The sequence below is a fragment of the Paramisgurnus dabryanus genome, chromosome 24 (genome assembly GCF_030506205.2).
Source record: "Paramisgurnus dabryanus chromosome 24, PD_genome_1.1, whole genome shotgun sequence".
Taxonomy (NCBI): domain Eukaryota; kingdom Metazoa; phylum Chordata; class Actinopteri; order Cypriniformes; family Cobitidae; genus Paramisgurnus; species Paramisgurnus dabryanus.
In genome coordinates this window covers 12127125-12145336 of record NC_133360.1, presented here as the reverse complement: position 1 = coordinate 12145336, position 18212 = coordinate 12127125, and the positions used below count along the sequence as shown (strand labels likewise).

Genomic DNA, 18212 nt, shown 5'->3' with positions numbered 1-18212 from the left:
TCAGTGAGTGTCGGGCGCCACCTGGTGGGAAGTGCTGAACATAGCCTACAGGTATACAAATCACTTTCGCACCACTTATCTCGAGATATTTGGTGCAAAACAGAGAGCACACAAAAAAGAGTGTTTGAAACTCGTAGCAGCAGATTCAAGCAGTTGTATTTATGTACTTGTGTTTGTGATAGAAAATTTTTCAAAAATAAAAAAAATATTTGTGAATGCGAATGTACAAAATTTGTGTGTGACTTCACATACTTTGATGCAGGTGTTCAAGTAGGTTTTGCACCATATTTACTGCAGCAATTGTAGCAAAAAACGTGAGCTTGTGAGTTTCTTAATCTGTGATTTGTAAAATGGGATTTGTGCAGCTGCACTGAAGGATTTGTGAATGTGTAACTGTTGTGTTGTATTTGAGGGAAAGAAAAAAAATCTACAAGTTTGCAACTCTTCATCTGTGACTTCAAATTTACTGATACACATGTGTGGATAATCTCTACAAATACAAATTCCACTGTCACAGGTGTGCAGTTGTTTTGCACCAAATATACCTTCATACTTGCTCACTAATAACACCATCGGCTCCAACGGATATAAAAAGAATGTGTTATAATGTGTATGTAATTTTTTAATTAATTACTTATATATTAAGTGCGGGTTGTAGGGCTTAAATGAATGTGAATATAAGTGTATTTATTTATTTATTGTTTGGAAATGTAAATACAAATGTATCTAGCCTATAATCATTGATTATGTTCATGCGATTTTGTGTGCGCTGTGTATTATCACAAAATAAAAAAATAAAATGTTAATTTGTGTAAAGTATTTAATGTTTTGAATCGAAAGTCATAATAAACAAGCATTAAATGAGGCGGTAATGTACAAATATTATTACACGTATGTCATCTATACTTACAGTTATTTGAAAGCTGGTGACAGTTTTACATACATTTTAATTATTCTTCTTAAAAGCTCAGACTAAAATATACAATGATCCCCTTTTAAATCTTTGAATATTTCTGCTACCTTAATTAATTTCGAAACATTTTAAACTTAAAGTTTGCAAATGGATTTGTCTATGATTAAAAAAAATGTTAATGTCTAACACAGTTTGTTATAAATGAAATGCCAGAGAATTTAATTTGCTTTAAAAGATGTTACATTTACACTCTTAAGAATACAATTTTTATTCAAAGTTTAAACCAAGCACACTAATACAATAGTAAACATCCATTTTCCGTATATATGGCGATTTATTTATTAAAGTCAACAAATAGCAAGCAGTACAACAAATTATACTGACGTGTAAATATTAAACACATAAATATGGTGTGTTATTTATGGCGTGTAAATATTAAACATAAATTAGATAATATTTTAAAAGTTGTAAAATGTGCAAAATATTACTTCTTTAAGTTTCCATGTTTACTAGACTTAGCATTTGACGGACTGAGGGGAATTTTACTGTTGAAGACTTTTTATCTGATATAGAAAAGATAGACAATTCCTGATAAAACTAATATTCATAAAGCAATTATAAAAAATATAATATAATTATAATGAAAATATATCATGTGTATGTTTTATTGTGGTTTCCATGGTTTTACTAACTTACAGTAACCAAGGTTAATTTTCGCAAGGATGACGCCGCAATGCTGTGATTATTACGTCGAGTTTCAGAGGCTATATTAGTCAGCGCGCCCTTCATTATTTCGTGGGTTTACAGTTCGGCGTGTTTTGGTACTTTCTCGAGTCCAAGGCTATTTTCAGCGTTTTTCGTGCTTTTTTTGTGGTGTTTGTTCTGCGTGTTTGTTTGTCTTGTGGATTTTGTGTTTATCATGAGTCCCGTTATCGTTGTTGAACGAGGATCGCGGAGCTGTCTTTCAGCAGACGAGTTTCTTGCTGAGTTGGACAAAGGGTCGACTCTCCTGTTTATCAAGGAGAATCGGCCCACTGTTTCAATCAGCAGAGCCGTTTCTGCTCCTCAGTTCATCGAGCCCTCCGTACCTGTTTTACAGGAGGAGGCGCTCGGTGAAGTGAGCAGTCCGCATCAGGATGCTGAGGCTTCGGTGAGGTCCGGTGTGATCACGCCACCTCCTCCAGAGTCGAAAGCAGAGGAGGAAGTCTGTAAGTTCATACATTTTCACCTGTAATCTGTATAAGTTCAACATTATCTGTGACTGATGTTCAAACAAAAAAAACTGAGTGAAATGTGTGTGAGAGAGACTTTTAATGATTCCTTAATAATTCCCTTATGAATACTGATCATTACTTTTTGCAGTTAATGTTTAGTCGATGTGGTTTTTGTAGGATTGATTAACAATAAATGAAAATTTTCTGAAAATAACAATTATTTGAAGCTTTGAAGTGTTTTGCTGTCCTTTACCACACTGCCACTAAATCTCAGAATGACAATCCTGGACGATATGCTGGATTAAATGATGACGCTTGGATCCTTAATTTGTATCTGTTCTTTTCACTTACAGGTCCAGAGGAGAAAGCCGTGGTTGAGGATGAAGACTTTGAGTAGGGGGGGTCAGAGTCTTCATCCCACCATGAGCTATCTCCCGTGTCTGGTACAGCCTATGACACCAGCTCTCTCGCCAAAGGGTAAAATAAGACTTACACAACATTAAAACTCTTTTTAATGGATGTCTGTAATTATGTGTCTTATATCAGAGATGTCCATTTCCAAGATTTTAGCTCTAATTTACTGACTTATTGCTTTGATATATTTTCAGGAGTTCCTCTGATGTGGACATCTGTAGGGAGGTTGAAGCCCTCAGCATCCAACCAGCACCTCTCTCTCTGCCTTGGGTTGGCCGGGTCCCCAGAGCTGGAATGAAGCTACCAGCTCCCGTGGAAGGTGTGGACAGACTTGATTTAGTATATTTGTGAAAATAATTTTGTTGTCATCAAGTTGTTTCATTTAACCTCTTTGCTTTGTTCTCAGAGGGTTCTCCGCAGTGGGGTGACCTTTCTGACACGGTGGACCACAATGCTTCATATGAGGTGTCCACACCTCCATCCGCCGAGGCAGCCGGCACATATCAGGTGAGATCCTGTCTGCTTGTGTTATCTTCAGAGAGTTTTTATAGAGATGAATTATGTAATTTCAAAAGTAAAACATTACATTTCAGTACCAGCCAGAGTGGTAACTGATGATCATGTGATTTCTAGGAGGATGCTCACGACTCGGTGACATCCGAAGTGAGTTCATCTGATGGAGCCGCCGCTCCTCAGACTCCTGCGGTGCCAGAGGAAGCCTGTAAGTTCATACATTCTCACCTGTAATCTGTATAAGTCCAAAAATATCTGTGACTGATGTAAAAAAAAAACACTGAGTGAAATGTGTGTGAGATAGAGACACCTTTAGCCAAAGGACATTTTAATGATTCCCTAATCATTCCCTTATGAATACTGATCATTATTTTTTGCAGTTAATGTGTGGTCGATTTGGTTTTTGTAGGATTGATTAACAATAAATGAACATTTTCTGAAAATAACAATTATTTAAAGCTTTGAATGTTTTGGTGTCCTTTACCACACTGACACTGAATCTCAGAATGACAATCCCGATATGCTGGATTTAAGGATGATGCTGGGATCCTTAATTTGTATCTGTTCTTTTCACTTACAGGTCCAGAGGAGAAAGCCATGGATGAGGATGAAGACTTTGAGGAGGGGGAGTCAAAGTCTTTATCCCACCATGAGCTATCTTCTGAGTCTGGAACAGGCTCTGATATCAGCTCTCTCACCAAAGGGTAACATAAGACTTACACAACATTAAAACTCTTTGTAATGGATGTCTGTTCTCATGTGTCTTATATCAGAGCTGTCCATTCCAAGATTTTAGTTTTTAGCGCTAATTTACTGAATTATTATTTTGATATTTCAGGAGTTCCTCTGTTTTGGATGACTGTAGTGACGTGGAGCCACTCAGCATCCAACCAGCACCTCTCTCTATGCCTTGGGTCGGCCGGGTCCCCAGAGCTGGAATGAAGCTACCAGCTCCCGTGGAAGGTGTGAATGGACTTGATTTAGTATATTTGTGAAAATCATTCTGTTGTCATCAAGTTGTTTCATTTAACCTCTTTGCTTTGTTCTCAGAAGGTTCTCCACTGTGGAGTGACCTTTCTGACACGGTGGACCACAATGCTTCTTTGGAGGAGTCCACACCTCCATCCGCCGAGGCAGCCGGCACACATCAGGTGAGATCCTGTCTGCTTGTGTCATCTTCAGAGAGTTTTTATAGAGATGAATTATGTAATTACAAAAGTAAAACATCTCATTTCAGTACCAGCCAGAGTGTTTCACAGAAACTTACACATAACCTAACTGATGATGATGTGATTTCTAGGAGGATGCTCACGGCTCTGTGAGGTCCGACTCTGATGTGAGTCCAGCTGACGGAGCCGCCGCTTCTCAGACTCCTGCGGTGCCAGAGGAAGCCTGTAAGTTCATACATTGTCACCTGTAACCTGTATAAGTCCAACAATATCTGTGATTGATGTTCAGTGATTTACAGAGTATGAAAAAAACACTAAGTGAAATGTGTGAGAGATAGAGACACCTTTAGCCAAAGGACTTTTTAATGAATCACATATTAATACTATTCCCTTGTGTAACCTGATCATTATTTTTTGCAGTTAATGTGTGGTTTTTGGAGGACTGATTTACAATAAGTGAACATTTTCTGAAAATAACAATTATTTGAAGCTTTAAAGTTTTTTTCTGTCCTTTACCACACTGACACTGAATCTCAGAATGACAATCCTGGACGATATGCTGGATTAAATGATGACGCTTGGATCCTTAATTCGTATCTGTTCTTTTCACTTACAGGTCCAGAGGAGAAAGCCATGGATGAGGATGAAGACTTTGAGGAGGGGGGGTCAGAGTCTTCATCCCACCATGAGCTATCTTCTGAGTCTGGAACAGGCTCTGATATCAGCTCTCTCACCAAAGGGTAACATAAGACTTACACAACATTAAAACTCTTTGTAATGGATGTTTGTACTCATGTGTCTTACATCAGAGCTGTCCATTTCCAAGATTTTAGCTCTAATTTACGGAATTATTATTTTGATATTTCAGGAGTTCCTCTGTTTTGGATGACTGTAGTGACGTGGAGCCACTCAGCATCCAACCAGCACCATTTCTCCCTTGGGTCGGCCGAGTGGTCCCCAGGGCAGAAATGAAGCCTGCAGCTCCAGTGAAAGGTGTGGAGGCACTTGATTTAGTTTATTTTTGAAAATCATTTTGTTGTCATCAAGTTGTTTCATTTAACCTCTTTGTTTCGTTCTCAGAAGGTTTTCCGCAGTGGAGTGACCTTTGGTTTACGGTGGAACCGAAGGCATCTCGTGAGGAGTCCACACCTCCTCCCACAAATCCAGCCGGCACACATCAGGTGAGATTCTGTCTGCTTGTGATATCTTCAGAGAGTTTTTATAGAGATTAATTATGTAATCACAAAAGTAAAACATCACATTTCAATACCAACCAGAGTGTTTCACAGAAACTTACACATAACCTAACTGATGATGATGTGATTTCTAGGAGAATATCAAGGACACGGAGACTAAAGATCTGAAGGCGAGGGCAGAGACTTTAGTCTTCGATCTGGTCCGTTTCTCCGGATGCGGATATGTTTCTGCAGAATTCCGGTAAGGACTCACAGATCTTCAGTTGTTTTGTTTCAGTAACATTTTTTGTGTTTTGACTTCCAGCGATTAAGTAATGCTGATCAGATTGTTAGGGAGCCGAGATAGTTTACAATTATATTTTTTCTCCCATGCAGATTCAAGGTAGGGCAAAATTTGGTCAGCTTTGCCCTGACCTCGGAGGAGGCATGTAGTCTGGTGAGGAACACACTGGACAAGGAAATGCTTCGACTCCGGAAAGAAGAGCAGTGGCCCCAAAAATTGATTCATCTCCACCGGTTCATCAAGAGGTATGAAGATCTTGCTCCTGCCACATCTGTCAAGAATGCTTTTCATTTGTCAAACAATGATGATAACAAAAGTGAACCAGTACATTAGAAGTCATACAATTCAGATTGATGCCGCGCTTGAAGAGAGTCTTATTAATGTATTCAGTTTGGGCAAATATATTCTTCCATTTCTTATAGGTTTAGTTATAATATGTTAGTTTTGCCTGTATGCAAAAATAAACAGCAGTTGCTTAAGCACTAAAATCATTGCAGAAATGGTGCTCACAGTTTTTCATATGTGTTCCTAGGTTTCCCATGATATTTGTTGGCATGAAATGCCAACTACATTCATGGGTCCTTGAGGATCTGGAAGATTCAGATCTGTCTTCAAATGAAGAGGATGAACCAGTTGAGGTCATCCCTCCTCCTGCTCCTGCTGACCCTCCAGCTGAGGGCCTCCTCATACCTGCCCCAGAGCCTCCACCAGGGCTTCTCTTCGTTCCTGCTCCACAGCCTCCAGCCGAAGCACTCCCCTTACCTCCTCCTGCTTCTGGTGACCCTCCAGCTGAGGGCCTCCTGGTACCTGCTGCAGAGCCTCCACCAGGGCTTCTCTTCTTTCCTCCACCTGCACCTGCTCCACAGCCTCCAGCAGGGGTCCTCTCCTCCCCTCCACCTGCACCTGCTCCACAGCCTCCAGCAGGGTTCCTCTCCTTCCCTCCACCTGCACCTGCTGCACAGCCTCCAGCAGGGGTCCTCTCCTCCCCTCCACCTGCACCTGCTCCACAGCCTCCAGCCGAGGTCCTCTCTTCCCCTCCTCCTGCACCTGCTCCACAGCCTCCAGCTGCAGTTGCACCTCCTCAGCCCCAGGCGCCTCCGTCCTCTCAGGTAGATTGTAAGCATTATCAGTGAAAATATTAATGAAAAAGTTGTAAATGTATTAAACATGATTGTTTTATTTACAGCAAAACAACACAGACGCTGTGGAGGACATGGAGGTTGAGGACGGTTTATCTTCTCAGTAAGTTTATCAAAGTCTCTCTACATCCATCTGTAACCAGTGTGGTATTACATTTAGCTGTGTTTTTAAATCTTGTACAGTAAGCACATTTTTTATTGTTTAAATGTTTGCAGAAACAGTTCTTAACGATATTTGTTAATGTGTTTTTAGACCTTCACCTCCAGATGGCTTGGCAACTCCGGTTGCGCCTCCTCAACCTCCGCCTTCGTCCTCTCAGGTAGATTGTGAACATTATTAGTGTCAATATTAATGAAAACGTAGTTTCATGTAAATGTTTTAAATCTCTGATTGTTTTACTTACAGCAAAATACCGCTGACGCCGTTGAGGGCATGGAGGTTGATGGTTCATCTTCTCAGTAAGTTTATCAAAGTCTCTTTAAATTCATCTGTAACCAGTCTAGTATTAAGTTTAGATGTGTTTTTAAATCTTTTACAGTAAACATAATTTTTTTTTGTTTAAATGTTTTCAGAAAAAGTTCTTGACAATATATTTGTTAATGTGTTTTTAGACCTTCACCTCCAGATGGCTTGGCAACTCCTGTTGTGCCTCTTCAACCTCTGCCTCCGTCCTCTCTGGTAGATTGTGAACACTATTAGTGCCAATATAAATGAAAAAGTATGTAAGTATATTAAACATGATTGTTTTATTTACAGCAAAATATCACAGACGCTCTGAAGGACATGAAGGTTGAAGACAGTCCCTTATCTCAGTAAGTTTATCAAAGTCTTTCTAAATGCATCTGTAACTAGTGTGGTATTACCTTTAGCTGTGTTTTTAAATCTTTTACAGTAAACTTTTTTATTGTTCATATGTTAGCAGAAACAGTTAACATTTTATTAAATGTGTTTTTAGACCTTCACCTACACATGGTTCGTCGGCCGCAGTTGCGCCTCCTCCAGCATGGGTCCTTTTCTTCCCTCCTCCTGCACCTGCTCCACAGCCTCCAGCAGCAGTTGCACCTCCTCAACCTCCGCCTTCGTCCTCTCAGGTAGATTGTGAACTTTATTAGTGTCAATATTAATGAAAAACTAATTTCATGTAAATGTATTAAACATGATTGTTTTATTTACAGCAAAACAACACAGATGCTGTGGAGAACATGGAGGTTCAGGACGGTTCATCTTCTCAGTAAGTTTATCAAAGTCTCTCTACATTCATCTGTAACCAGTGTAGAGTTACGTTTAGTTGTGTTTTTAAATCTTTTACTGTAAACTAAATATTTTATTGTTTAAATGTTTGCAGAAACGGTTCTTAACCAATTTTTAAATGTGTTTTTAGACATTCACCTCCACATGGTCTATCAGCCGCAGTTGCGCCTCCTCAGCCCCATACGCCTCCTCCAGCATGGGTCCTCTCCTCCCCTCCTACTGCACCTGCTCCACATCCTCCAGCTGCAGTTGCACCTCCTCAGCCCCAGGCACCTCCGTCCTCTCTGGTAGATTGTGAACATTATTAGTGTCAATATTAATGAAAAAGTATGTAAATGTATTAAACATGATTGTTTTATTTACAGCAAAATACCGCTGACGCTGTGGAGGACATGAAGGTTGAGGACAGTTCATCTTTTCAGTAACTTTATAAAAGTCTCTCTAAATTCATCTGTAACCAGTCTAGTATTACCTTTAGCTGTTTTTTTAAATCTTGTATAGTAAACTTTTTTATTGTTTAAATGTTAGCAGAAACAGTTCTTACAGTATATTTATTTGTATGTGTAGACTTTCACCTCCTCAAGGTCAAACGCCTCCTCTTGCGCCTCCTTCTCTGCCTCCGTCCAGGAAGCGTCAGGCTCCATCTCCTCTACAGGTAGATTTAAACTGAAGCCTTTAGCAGAACTCAATGTCAATTTCAATTTGTTTTAATATACGTGTATTAAATCTTGTATACAGCAAAATAATGGAGTCAGAGATGAGATGGAGCCAAAGCCAAAGAAGGCCAAACTGTGCTTAACAGCAAGCGATCTTAAAGCTCAGTAAGTTTATCATTGTCTGTCTGTTTTAGACTTTAACTTTTTTATTTGCACAAATGTTTACAGAAACAGTTCTTGACAATATATTTAAATGTGTTTTTAGACCTTCACCTCCCAGTGGTCTGTCGGCCACAGTTGCGCCTCCTCAGCCCCAAACGCCTCCGTTCTCTCAGGTAGATTGTGAACATTATTAGTGCCAATTTGAATAAAAAACTAGTTTCATGTTAATGTGTTAAACATGATTGTTTTGACTTACAGCAAAAAATGCAGATGTTGTTGAGGACATGAAGGTTAATGACCGTTCCTTATCTCAGTAAGTTTATCAAAGTCTCTCTAAACTCATCTGTAACCAGTCTAGTATTACGTTTATCTGTGTTTTTAATTTTTTATTGTTTAAATGTTAGCAGAAACAGTTCTTACAATATATTTATTTGTACGTGTAGACTTCCACCTCCTCAAGATCAAACGCCTCCTTCTCTGCCTCCGTCCAGGAAGCGTCGGGCTCCATCTCCTCTACAGGTAGATTTAAACTGAAGCCTTTAGCAGAACTCAATGTTAATTTTAATTTGTTTTAATATACGTGTATTAAATCTTAATTACAGCTAAATAATGGAGTCAGAGATGAGATGGAGCCAACACCAAAAAGGGCCAAACTGTTTGGGCCATTGGATGAGGTCACGCCTCCTCAGGCCCAGACGTCCTCTCAGGTAGATTTCACCAAAGCCCTAAACATTATTAATGACAATTTCATTAGGAATTTCATTTATTAAATCTATGATTGTTTTATTTACAGCAAAATAAAGCAGACGCTGGGGAGGTCGACTCTTCTTCTGTTTCTCAGTAAGTCTTTATTTCAACCTTAACCTTTGTTATATTACATTTAGTTTTTGATTTGAGATCTTTTATGATGTTTTAGATCTTTTAGTGATCTTTTAATTGTTTGCTGACGCAATTCTCACAATACTTTTATATGTATTTATCTAATCGCAGTCAGCCAATCCAGCGAGTGCCTCCTCCCGTCTCTCCTCCTCAGCGTCACTGTCTTAAGCGTCCGGCTCCTTGTACTGCACAGGTAGATTTATACCAGAGCTCTGAGCAAAACAAATTCGATTAAAAAAGTTATTTAATGTCTTAAATCTCTGTTCGCTTTCTTTGCAGGAATTATCTGAAGACATGGTCTCTCCATCCAAAAAAGCAAGACTTAACGGATTGATTTAAAAATATCAAGAAGAGGAGTTCCAATTTCACCTCCTCAAACCCCACCCTCATGTGGAGAAAATAAATAAAAATATTTTTTTATGAAACAGAGATTAGTGCAGAAAACAAACATTATTTGTGACACATTCATTATGTTCATTTATTGTAACAAACTTAAATGTAATGTAAATGTAATCAGGTTTTACCAACTTTCCATCCACTAGAAAGCAAGCTTACTGTAAACCTAATAAGACAAAGACCCAAGTTAGGTTGAAATCACTGGGAGAGAAACTTCACTAAAGTGTCTCTGTTCTCCCTTAATTCTTATAGTAACACTAAGCAGGACAGATCACAGATGAGTTCAAGCAGTGCACTGTAAACTAACTTAAAATCAACTTCTAACAATCTGATTACAAGCTTAAAAGATCAGAAGGTTTAAAAACATCTCCCTACAGCTTATGACGTATAATATATGAGATATTTCTGACTGCAGCATAACACTTATTTTTATTATCATAAGCAAACATTAAAGTTTATTGGTTATGACATGGACAACTAATGGAAATTTGACCGTAAATCATTTCTGAAGAGTTTGTTTTTAATAAACACAGTAAATAATATTTTATTTACTATGTAAAGGTGAAAACATCTGTAAGGTTTACACTGTAAGAGAGATCTGTATATGAAGTGTTGAATGTTTGGATATAGCACATGATTCACATTGTTTTCTTTATCACATTGCATGCAGGGATCTTGATGGCCACATAAAGGAGGTGACCTATAAAGCAGCACAACATTTTATTCAACTGTTTCAGAGGTAAGTCATTTAATTAAAAATGTTCCTTTGTAAAGTCACTGTTTTATATTTATGAATCATTTGAAATGATAAACATCCAGTGATGCTCTGAATGAACTGAGATTTCTTCATAAAAACATTAACACAGTGTTTCTGCTCATCTCATGTTATTCTTGATAGAGTAGTATTGCATCCTTTATCTCTGAAGAGTCTTTAGTTTTATCAGATTTATAAAAGACAGATCAGCTGAACCCCTGGAGGTGTAACACGGACGGAGCGAGTCAAGAGTTTAGTTAATGACACTAAGCATCATGGGACGTCTGTTGTATGTCGGTTAATAAGGACGCTACACAAGCGGCTGTTAAGAACAGTGCGTTTATCTGTTTATATATTGCACAACTGACATGCACTCACAGCACAACACTGAAGACTTCCTGTCACAAGGTATACATACATAAAGTCCCCACAAGGTGGAGCTGCTGCCTAAGCAGTACAACAGGATACCCTGTAACATCTCCCTTCCTGTAGTAAGATATTCAAACATTAAATGACATTGTCAACAACCTGAACTTGATTAAACTCCCCCTGTTAACTCTGCAAAGAACACCCCAACTGATTAACAGGCTATTATATACCACCGCTGTCAGAACACAATTACTGATAAGACAGCTGTTAACATTGTTTTGTTTACTGGTTCAGTTAGCCCCACTTAAAGGTTCAATCTATCCCGAGGTTTAATTAGCCGGCCACTCCGGGAGTATGACTGGCCCTGCTCCACTCGGTGTGGCGTGCAAATGGTTTGTGAGGAATGGGGTGTCTCTTCACTGCTATCCTCGCTCGCAGCGCTCTCTGCTGTGGCATGTGCATCCCCAGGAGGCTCTGGAGAATGTTCTAGATTCCCTGCTGACAACGAGGGAACTCCCTCTGCTGGTCTAAGATCGACCCTGTTACGACGGTACGTTGTCCCCTCCACATTAACAACATAGGACCTGGGACCTGCCTGCTGCAGGCACACCCCTTTTCTCCACCGGCCAGTCCTGTCCCCAGGGAGTGGTTTCATCCTGATGGGCTGACCGATGTTTAGCTCAGGCAAATCTTTGGCTGATCTGTCATAGCTGAGTTTCGCCCTCTGGCGTTTCATACACAGTTTGTCTGGTACCTCATTGATGACCCGGGGCATCAGAAGCTGGTCCGTCACAGGGAGGTGCGTTCTCAGTCTCCGCGACATCAGTCGCTGGGCAGGACTGCAGTGCAGTCCTTCTGAGGGCGTGTTCCTCCAATGAAGAATAGCTTTCCATGGGTCCTCGCCAGCGAACGCAGCTCTTCTGCAAAGGCTTTTTACAATCTTAACTGCCGACTCAGCTTTGCCATTGGCTTTTGGGTGTCTTGGCGATGAGGTAACATGCTCAAAGCACCACTCATTTGCAAATGTCCTGAAAGCTCCACATGCGAACTGACATCCACAGTCAGAAATGACCCGGTCTGGTATGCCATGGCGTGCAAATTGAGCCTTGCACCTCAGGATCGTAGTCTCAGCTGAGAGGTCAGGAAGCAGATCGACCTCCCAGAAGTCAGAGTAATGGTCCACCACGAGCAGGAAATCCTTTCCTGCATGGTTGAACAGGTCCATGCTCACTATCTGCCAGGGACGTGTGGGTAGTGGGTGTGACATCATGGTCTCTTTCTGTTGTTCATGTGCGTACTCATTGCACACAGAACATTGTTGCACAAAGTCTTTTATTTCTCCCTGCATGTTGGGCCAGAATAGGGTGTCACGGGCTTGCCTGTAGCAAGCCTCTCCCCCTATGTGGCTGTAGTGGATCCGTCTCAGCATTTCTGATCGCAAAGTTTTAGGGATGATAACACGCTGGCTTCTGAAGAGTACGCCGTCTTGCACACTGATTTCGTCTCTGATGGCCCAGTACCCTCTAATCACTATGGGCGTCTCCTCTCTGCAGTCTGGCCATCCTTCCAGCACGACAGTCTTAAGCATCTGAAGACACTCATCCTTCTCCGTGTGTTGTCGGATTTGAGTGAGGCGTTGGCTGGTGACGTTCAAATAGTCTGTCTGCTAAATTGCCGCGGTGTCGTACTGTTCCTGCTGCAAGCTGCAGACCATTTCCCGGCTGTACTGCGTGTCCGTGCTCTGTGGCGGGGTAGCAGCTCTGCTGAGCGTGTCACTGATGTACATTTCCGGGCCTGGTTTGTACACCACTTTGAGGCAGTAATTCTGAAGCGTGAGGAGCATGCTCTGGAGGCGTTTTGGCGCACTGAGAAGGGGTTTAATGAAGATGGACACCAGCGGGCGGTGATCTGTCTCTGCTGTAATATCACCTCTCCCATACAGGTAGTAGTGGAATCGCTGACAGGCAAACACAATGCTCAGGCATTCTTTTTCTATTTGAGCATAATTTTGCTCTGTTTGGGACAATGCACGGGATGCAAATGCAACTGGCTGTCCTTCCTGCAGCAAACAGCAGCCCAGGCCCATCTGGCTGGAGTCGCTCTGTATGGTGACTGGTCTGTTGATATCGTAATACCTCAAAACCGGTACAGCTGTAATCAGCTTCTTGATCTCCATAATGGCCGCATCGTGCTTCGGCAGCCAGTGCCACTGTACATCTTTGTCCAACAGCCTCCTCAGTGGTTCACAGACTTCTGATAAGCGCGGCATGAACTTGGATAGGTAGTTCACAAACCCCACAAAACGCTGCACACCTTTAGTGTCCGTGGGGTTGGGCATGTCTAGAACTGCTCTGACCTTGTCAGGGTCAGCTTTGAGGCCCTCGGCTGAAAGGACATGGCCATGAAAGCGGACTTCCTTAACTCGAAATTGCAGCTTCTTCAAACTTAGCCTCAATTTTACTTCCCTGCATCTGTCCATCAGTGCGATAAGATTTGCGTCATGGTCTTGGATGGCTTCTTCCTCTGTGTCGCCACAGCCCACAATTAAGATGTCGTCAGCTACAGGCTCAATTCCTTTCAAGCCCACCAGGAGCTCGTGCTGCTTCCTCTGATACAGTTCTGGTGCAACTGACACACCAAAAGGGAGTTTCAGCCAGCGTTTCCTGCCCCACGGCGTCCAAAATGTAGTCATCAAGCTGCTCTCCTCATCCAGGCGGCACTGTAGAAACGCGTCCCGCGCGTCCACCAGCGTAAAGATACGTGCTTTTGGCAGCTTGTACAGCACATCATCTAGGGTGGGCATAAGGTAATGGGACCGCTTTAGAGCTTGGTTCAGGGGTCTGGGGTCAATACAGAGCCTAAGTTTCTCTGGCTTCTTCACTATGACCAGATTGCTTATCCAGTCAGTGGGTTGTGTGACTGTGACTAAGTGCCCATCCCTTTCATACTGGTCCAACTGCGCTTTAACGGCTGCTTTGAGGGCCACTGGTACATTTCTGGGGGCGCATTGCACAGGGGCAACAGTGCTGTCCAGCTCAAAGTGAAGTTTGCCAGGCAAAGAGTCAATAGGGCCGTTGAAGACATCATGATACGTGCTGATTAAGCTCTCTTTAGTCAGCATGCTCAACTTCATATGCTCTACACTATTCAACTCCTCTGGAATTGTGAAGCGTATCAGACCGAGTTCCTCGCATGTGGATCCCGAAAGCAGTGGCCTCTGGCTGGATTTCACAATTTCAAAGTCAAGTTTATGTTTTTTGCCTCTAATGACACACTGAGTGCTGAACAGTCCCATGGAGTTCATCCAAGCACTGTTGTAAAGTTTCAGTCTGGTCCGACTAGGCTGAAGAGCCGTCCTGGGTGATAGTCTCATTTTGTCCTTGATACTCATCACGTTGCAGGTTGCTCCAGAGTCGAGCTGGCATCTCTGGGGCCCGTTCTGCAGTGGGAGGTTGACAAACCACTTTTTCCCCTGTGTGTTTACTGCTCCTATGCTCATTGCTGTGTAAATCTGGCCCAGATTGCCACCATTATCATCTTGATCCTCTTCAGAGGGTGCATCCATAGTGTGTAACTGGCGTGAGTTTTGGCCTCTTTTCCTGCACACTTTTGCGAAGTGATTGGGGGTGCCACACGAGCGGCATGCTTTTCCAAAAGCGGGGCACTGGTCCCGCCCACGTCTGTGTTGAGAGCCACAGTACCGGCACTCGCCTGTCACTCTCATGCTCTGTGCGGGTTTGACGGTCTGTTCATATGGCCTGCTTGTAGGCCGCCGTCGCTGTTCCTCTGCCATATTAAGGCTTTCTCCAGTTCTAGAACTGTCCAGTGCCATAGTTTTCAACTTACTGTCCATAATCTCTGCAGTGCGGCAAATCTCAACTGCCATTGCCAATGTGAGGTCTTTTTCTCTAAGCAGGCGGCGCCTTGCCCCCTCATCAGTTATCCCAAGAACAAGCCTGTCTCTTATAAGCTGGTCTCTTAAGACTCCATATTCACATGTTGCTGCTTTCTCTCTCAGTCTCGTAACAAACGCATCAATAGTCTCACCCTCCTCTTGTCTAAGATTTCCAAAAACGTACCTTTCAAAGATGACATTTTTAGTGGGTGCAAAGTAGTCTTCAAGTGCTTCCAGTATGGCCTTTACGTCTTTCTGTTGGTCTTGTGTGAGACCCAGGTTGTGCTTGTATACGTGCCGGCACTCGCTACCCATTAGCCGTCTCAGTGTTGCCGCTTGCACGTCCGCATCTTTCTCAGATAGTCCGGTCGCAAGTAAGTAATCATCAAACTCTGCTCGAAAACTTGCCCAATTGCTGCTCAAGTCGCCAGACATCTTCATCGGCTCCGGTGGCGGAATTGACGACGCCATCGTACAGTCACAATGTTATTCTATGACTAACGTGAGCCGGTTTGCCGCAAACTAAACTTCTCCGTACATAAACAAAACGCGTCGCGTCAGCGACCGCCTACATATGCTCACTTTTGGGTCCTAATCTATCTGACACCATGTTGTATGTCGGTTAATAAGGACGCTACACAAGCGGCTGTTAAGAACAGTGCGTTTATCTGTTTATATATTGCACAACTGACATGCACTCACAGCACAACACTGAAGACTTCCTGTCACAAGGTATACATACATAAAGTCCCCACAAGGTGGAGCTGCTGCCTAAGCAGTACAACAGGATACCCTGTAACAACGTCTGCGCATGCGTGCACTTATGATGAACGTTCAGCAGGCGTGGAAGCACATATAATAATGTTAAAGCAGTTTTATTACATTTACAGTTGCAAATATCGATTGATGTCTATCTCTGTCTTAGAAAATGTATGTTTTCTTTTTGAAAATAAAATATTTTTTAAATAAAATTGATTGTTATTTGTTATTGGACTGAATATTGTACTTTTAATTTTGTTAATTATTAATATATCTTTAAATATCAGTGAATGAATAAATTAAACGCAAGTTAATAAATGTTACGGCACAGTACAATTCCACATCAATTCTGTCGATTTATAAACAAACTCATCACTCTCTTTAACTTATTAGATAATATGAGATGAATCTGATTGTGTGTGTAAATACATTGTCATTATTGAGCCAAAAATGTTAACATATGATACTTAAGGGATAATGCTGACATGATACAGTAAGTAAGGGATAATGTAGAGGCAGCCGGTAGTTATTGGGAAATAAGCCCCGACAGTGTGATCAGGACCCGACGCGAAGCGGAGGGTCTTGTATCACACTGAAGGGGCTTATTTCCCAATAACTACCGGCTGCCTCTACATTATCCCGCTTATTACACGGCTACTTGCCACATAAGAAAAAAAAACTGGACATGAATATGAATTTGAAACATTTTATTGGCATATTTGTTTTAAATTAAGATTTTTATCCTTCCGCGAAACTTTGCACAGATGCATAAAATGATCGTAATACCTTATTAAGATCCTCTGCTTCATACTTGTCTGTCTCCATTTTTTTCTCTTTAACCAGTCTTTGAGAAGTTTTAATGCCCATTCTGTATTTTTTGTGTGTTGACTTCCTAGCTGTCATGCTCTATTTTGTCAAGTTCAGTCTCAGTAAGCTGTCTGTGTCTTGTCGTGGTTGTCGAGTGTTTGTCACAAGATGGCGCCAAACAGACAGTAATCTTTATTGATCTTTATTGGCGCGGAGCGATTTTACTCGTGGAAGTAGTCCGGCTATGCGTTATTATTTTGGAGCGGTTATTATTTGAAAAGAACGAACCTGCAAATGTCTCAACTGACCAATCAGAATCAAGCATTCCAGAGAGCCGTGTAATAAATGGGTATAACAGATATACATGAACACATGATGCTAAATAATAATTGATTATTTAATAAGGGACAGAAGTTATCTCTGCCTGCAGTCTCTTAAAGGGATAGTTCACCCAAAAATGGAAATTCTGTCATAATTTACTCACTCTTATAAACCTGAATAAATGTCTTTGTTCTGATGAACACAAAGGAAGATATTTTGAGAAATGTTTGTAAGCAAACCATTAGTGGACCCCATTCACTTCCATAATAGGAAAAAAGTATACTATGGAAGTAAATGGGGCCCACAAATGTTTTACAAAAATTTCTCAAAATATCTTCCTTTATGTTCATCAGAACAAAGACATATATACAGGTTTATAACAACATGAGGGTGAGTAAATTATGACAGAATTTTATTTTTGGGTGAACTACCCCTTTAACACTGACCCACACAATGACACAGGTCTTTCTTTTCACAGTTCTGATCCTTAGCGTCTTCTGTACATTTGGCATATAGTTGGTCTTTTTCTAAAGCTAAATGGAGATATTTGGATATATTGAATGATAAAGGACGTATAAGAACATAAAGAACATGTTACTATGGGCACTAATGTAACATTTCCATTCTCCACTTCTGTCACAGCAGATTATTCAATGCAAATGAATTATCATTATTGTTATTATTATTATTATTAGTGTAGTCAACTGAAAAGCATTACACACATTTTTTTAAATCTGCAAGGACTGTAAAGTTTGCAGTTGCTCTAAAAAACCATAGTTCTCCATTCCTGTTCCTGGAGGGCACCACCTGTCCTTTAGAAATCAGTTTCAACCCCAATCAAACACATCTGAACCTGCTAATGGTATTATTTACTTATAAGATATTGATCAAAATATCTCCAGCATGACACTTTTCTGTTATACTTTTTTATTAATCTTACTTTTATTGATTTATTAAATGTAACATATGATGTATAGATAACACTAAAGATCCTATGTAGTGTGACAAAGATGTGTAATATTCTTGAAATAAGAAAGGATTGTCATGTAGGTTAGGTTGTAAATAACATTATTGAAGTACATTCTGCTACTCAATGCTCATAATAATACAAATACTATATT

General features: G+C 41.0%; 1 long non-coding RNA gene across 1 annotated transcript; it reads left to right on the top strand.

Annotated features, from left to right (window-relative positions):
- Positions 1–7102: 7102 nt before the first annotated feature.
- LOC135721658 (uncharacterized) lies at positions 7103–7520 on the top strand. The gene is made up of 3 exons (XR_010521536.2): positions 7103–7161; positions 7248–7300; positions 7454–7520. It is a non-coding gene; the product is annotated as an uncharacterized lncRNA (long non-coding RNA).
- Positions 7521–18212: the final 10692 nt, after the last annotated feature.